A 6,000-nucleotide genomic window follows, 5' to 3' on the forward strand; every position below is an offset into this window, starting at 1 on the left:
CTGTGTCTGTTCAATCCCATAAACACAACTTTAACCTCATCTAGACTTAGAATTTTTTTAATTCCTCATTTTTCTCCATAAAAACTATTGGAGGTAATACACTCAACAATGAAAATGTTCCTTATCCAGTTGTTTTTTCATTTGATTCTGAAAGAATTCTACAACAAAATCAACAATCTCTGCTTGTTCTTCTTGTTGTGTATCCTCATCATTTTGAATTCTCCTCAATTTAAGTCTTTTTCTTCTCCATCTAACGATTGTATGAAAGAATTTGGTATCTCCTTATCTATCCTTGAACCATTCAAAATCTATTTTTTTCCTCTAAAATTATTCTTCCCTTCAAAGCTATAATCTTAATTCGACCTGAGATTTAAGTAAAACTTTTATATTAGCCTCTGATAGATCTTTTTCAAATTTCTTTTCACTAACCTTAATAATTTCCTCAAGATTTAAAATCTCCTGAAAAATATTTCTAAAATTTTCCCTACTCCATAGAGTTAAGGCTGATTTGATCAGCTTTAATTTCAGACGGAACATGATAAAAGGATTGGATGACACCTTAATTATCAAATTCTACCTTATCACTTTCATATAAGAATCTTTCTTCAACCAAAAATTTAGGAATCTAAATAATTTAATAATTTGCTCATTGACATTGCTAAATTGTAGCATTAAAGGAGTATGGTATGACCTACTTCTAACCAAATGTTCTACCTCCATTAATGGGAAGATTTCATGCATTTTTTTACTACAAAACACTCTATCCAATCTCTTATATATGAACTACTCCAAAGTTCTTCCTTTCCACCAGGTATATTTGCTTTCCTTATTGCACATGTTTATGCAATGTTTTAAGCCTTTTATTTCAGGAATTGTTACAGGCAACCCTTTAATTTCTATTCTTTATTAATTATAACATTGGAATCACCTACTACAAACCATGGTTCTTGAATTTAGAGAGTCATATCTCCAAATGATTCCTGCAGAGGTTATCTTTCAAGCTAAGTATATTTTGTAAACACTAATGCAACAATAACTGACTCTCCAACTTCATCAATCTTTAATGTTAGTGTCAGCTATTTCTTATCATCTAAAATTATAGTATGATCTACAATCGATTACATAAACTACCTAGATCTTACTAGAAGTATTAGCCATTGCATGTTGCATCACCAATCTTCTCTTATATGTTTCAATATTATTGCAGTCTTGAAATGGTTTCATCATCCAAATAAAATAAAAATGATGTATTTGTAATGGTAATCAGTCTAGTGAATGCTTTTTGAGTGTTCATATAAGACCCCACAAAATTCTCTCATAGTCTGATCCTTGGAGTGTGTCAAGTGAAGCGTAAATCCAGTCGTAAATGATTGAGAAGTGACTTCCTAAGTGAGAAATATTTTAAATCATATAGAATTTCCATATATGGATTTTTTTTCATGTAGATAATTGAATAAACTTTCCGTTGATACCAATTTCGTCAAAATTCGACATCGAATGAGGAAGTTATGACCATTTTACTAAGAGCTATTGGAACCGCCCAGGTGCGACAGATAGGTTGATGGACCTTCAAGCTTACGATGGACCGTTGCCCAAACCATTGCCACCAAGGTAGTGACTCACTCTTCTAGCCCAAGTGCGATGGCGTAGACGACGGATCGGCAAGCTAGCGACGGACCATCACAACTGAGGCAGTGTGGTCTTTTCTGACCAACGTGCGATGGATGATCCGATGGGCCATCAGACTAGCGATGGACCATCACTCCGACCATTGCAAATCTCATTCAGTATTTTTAAGTCATTTTTAAAATGGGCTTTTTCGTCTTTTCCCACCCTTTTTACACTTATATATCTTAAACGAAGTTGAGGGCTTTATTTCTCATCCATAACATCAAATTAGGGTTTCCTTCAAGATCAAAAACCCAAGAACAAGATCAAAATCCTTCAAGATAAATTAAGAAAATTAAGAATCTCTCCAAGAGGCTTCAAGAAAGAGGGTCCTAAGATATGCAGATGTTGATTCTTGGGTCCCTTTCATCCAAGAAGCTCAAGAATCCTTTTCTAAATTTCAAAGATCTTATGTTTATGAGTTTTCTTGATTCATGTGAGTTGAAATTGAAGTTCATGCTATTATTGAGTTTTAATTTATGTTTTGACTACAGGGTTTTCAAGCTTTGGCCCTTGTATGTGATGTTCATGATAAACCCTCTCCAAGTTATTTGTTAAGTGATGTGTTCATGTCAATTAAGTGTAGAAATTGTTGAATAAGCAAAGCATTCTTCCCATATGTTTTATAAAATACTTATGTGAAGGAATTAGAGCCGTTATAGCATGTTGACAAGAAAATCTCCAATTATGTGCAAGCTCATGCATGCCAAGTGTTGTTAAAAAGCCTTAGTGAATGAATTGCGACATGATAGCATCAAATTCCCCAATTATATGTTCGTTAATACATGCTAAGTGTTTGATACAAGACCTTGTTGAATGAAGTATGAGCCAATAGTATGTCTCTCTATATTATCACATATTTATGATTTCTAAATGCTTGAAGAGATGCTTTAGTGATTGTGATGGTGAATGAATGTCCGTGGTCATGATTATTCAAGAATGGTTATGTTTTAATTTTATGTTATTGAGTCCTGGGGGTATTTATACTCAAAAAATTAGCTGCAGTCTAGAGCCCGTGTCAGTTTTCATGATAATATCAGTCAAGCCACGATTCTTAGAACTCAGTGAGTTATAGAACTTAGTACTCTCAGACAGTTATAGAACTTAAGTAACCTTAGTACCATTAGCACTCTAGACTCAGTTCAGTACTCAACTCAGATCTAGTAGTATTCAAGTGTTTGGTTCAGACCTCAGTTGCATTCACGTAATCTATTTAGAGCTCAGTATCATTAACTCAGTTCGATCATTCAAGAAATATGATCAGTAATAGATTCAGCTCAGTTTAAATTTAGTTAAGAATCATTCTAGAGTCTTTCAGTTGGGAGTAAGAGCTAGCACTGAGTGAGTACAGGGATGAAGCCTTTCCCGTTAGAGAGGAAGAGTCGTTAGCAGCAATCTCTTAACTCCTAAACTGCATAGCTAGTGTAGGACTAGGAGTCACCCGTTAGATAAAGCCTTGACTATCATACTTCCTTAGGCATGACTTTCTGTTCAGGGTCACCCATCAGAGAGGCTTGACCAGAGTAGAGGTCTTTACCTGTGGCCCAGTATTGATACCCATCCAGTTGGGGTTCCAGGTCGGACCCTACCAGTTCAGATTTGGGGCATGTCGGTTAATTGAGAACACCCACAGTTGTAGTGTTAGTATCAGTCTTCAGAGTAAAACTCAAAAATTAGAACTATCAAATACAGTCACCTATCTCAGTATGGAACTCAGATAGTTCCATAGATTCATGGACCACCCGCTAGATAGGTCTGGTCTTTTATAAAGTTAATCAGTATCAGTACTAATAGATCCATACATCACCCATCCAGTTGAGTATTATCATTATCAGATCCCAAAATCATCCGTTAGATAGGTCTTATCTCAGTCTCAGGTTCAGTTGATTATTCTCATTATCAGATTCAGAGAGCTTCCGCTAGATAGGTCTGTTCTCAAACATAATTATTTCTTATCATTGATAGTAGATTCAGGGATCATCGGTTAGAGAGGTTTGATCTCAGATTCAGTCAGTCAATTATAGCAAGCTGAGAACTCTATTATTGATGAGTAGATTCAGTTAATCAACTTTAGTATCATCAATTTCCGAGATCACTCACTAGATAGGACTAATCTCAACTTTAGTACTCAGTTATGAATATCAGAAGTTTTAGTTGTTCAGTATCTCAGTATTAGTAGTGATTTCAAATGTTAGTAAAGTTGTACCCGAGTTTTAGTATTTAGAGTCACGATGATTTCAGTTATGGTTTGTGCATTCATGCATATGTCCTCATTCAGTACTCTCATGATTATTCAGTTAAGTACTTTTTCATGCATAAGCCCTTGCATTTAGCCTTACCTTATCTTGCATACTTAGTAAATTCCTACGTACTAATGTATTTGTGCTATGGCATTTTATTTTACACCATAAGTTCAGAGGCACGAGATCTAGAGTACCATTAGCAGCTCAGTCCCAGTCAGCTGCAATAGACGTAGCAGTGAGTCCTTCCCATTCGAGGATGACCCTTATTTTACTATCACATTAGATTTAGTTTATTTTCAGTAGACGGAGTTAGTTGGGGACATGTCCCATCAACTCCACAGTTCAGACAGTCTAGAGATTTTTCAGACAGATGTATCAGTATTAAATTTTGAGTATTTTAGATGTTTTGAACCTTATGGCAAGTTTTTTAAAAGTTTTCTACATTTATTATATTATATTATGTAGAGCTCAGGTATAAATATCAGTAGAGGTTAGCTTGTGGTCCTTCGGGATCATGAACATTGTGTAACGGATAGGGGTAGTCTCGGGTCATTACAGTTCAAGGATCATATATTCTAAATCAATGATTTCATCTTAATTTAGATTTGGATGTATGTCTCATTGTTTGTATTATATTTGCATTAGTATTTTTGCTCTTTATTTGTTGTTTACGATGAGTTTCATTAATTATGTGTATTTACTTGGGAGATAGATTTCCTTCAATAGCAACCTTCTTTATGTTCTCCTTCAAATTATCAACAGTCAGGTCTTCGTTTCTTCTAGTTCTAACTCCCATCTGATTTCTTATTTTAATTGCTAACTCTATAATTCCTTTTAGCACTATTATTTCATTGAAGTTCTTCTCTTGATCAACTACTATCAATTCCTTGGATCCCTACTTCTTATCTATTGCATTTGTAGTGATTGAATTAATTGACCTTCACTGTCTTCCAATGACACCTCATTTTTTGGTAGAGTTACTTTATTTTTCTTTCCTTCCCTCTTGTTACCTTTTTCCACTACTAGATATATATATTCTGATGTTTTACCAAAGCTTTTACTGACCCATTCTTTAGTGATTTCATTCTTGTGATTTTCTTCTTTGTTATTGTTCTTTACTTGTTTCTTTTCTTCCACAATATAGTCCATTCCTTCTTCTCTAATCCTTAAAACCGTTTGATACAACTATTTTTTTATTCATTTCTTTATTTTCCCTTACAATGTGTCCATACCTATCTTATTTTTATTTGTTTCTTTTTATCAACCATTGTTGTTTATTAGTGTTTTCTCCTCTACTCTTTTAACAGAAGATTCCCCTCATGTCTCTTAGTTTTCTCTGATGTTCTATTAGCTGCTTCTTCTCTTTTCTCCAATTTCTTCTCATGCAATTCAGGGTGGATGTTCCATAAGCTTTCTTCATCATGTCCTTGCTAACAACATTCCTTGACATATTTTGTCATATAATCATATTGAATTTGGATCCACTTAGATTTGATTTCTCTAGTAACTTTATCTTTTTTATTAATTCTCACTCTTTGAGGAAGCGTAGCAATAAAATCCACTTTTACCTTAATCTTTCCACAACTAGGTCTTTCTTGATTTCAAGTTGCCATATTCATTGTTAGGGTTTCCCAACTTTTGAAGCAATTGAGAAGATTTCTTCTTTAGCAAAGAAATTAGGTGAAAGATCTGGTGTTGATATCCTAACCACTCCTATGGTTCTTTCCACATTAGGCTCTAACCATGGATCCCACTTCAGTATTTCTATCTTCTAATATATCTCCTCAAACTTTATGCAATAGGTTGTTGTTGAGAGTAAGTTTGTATAATCCTTCAATCTTTCCAACCTAATTAATATATGCCTCACATCTGCTACTCTTATTGTGCATTCACCTTTAATTCCACACTGACTAGGGATTGCATTTTTCAATTTTTTAATATTTGGTTTGCCACCAAAACATTTACCAATGATCTCATATTGTAGATATTCTTGAATAATTTAGTTTCTAACCTCTTATGATTTCCATGTTACACTAGGTTCACCATGTAATATGACAATAGGTTTTTGTGGAACCATTGTTATATTGTT

The sequence above is a fragment of the Capsicum annuum genome, chromosome 8, assembly GCF_002878395.1.
Source record: "Capsicum annuum cultivar UCD-10X-F1 chromosome 8, UCD10Xv1.1, whole genome shotgun sequence".
In the NCBI taxonomy this organism is placed as follows: domain Eukaryota; kingdom Viridiplantae; phylum Streptophyta; class Magnoliopsida; order Solanales; family Solanaceae; genus Capsicum; species Capsicum annuum.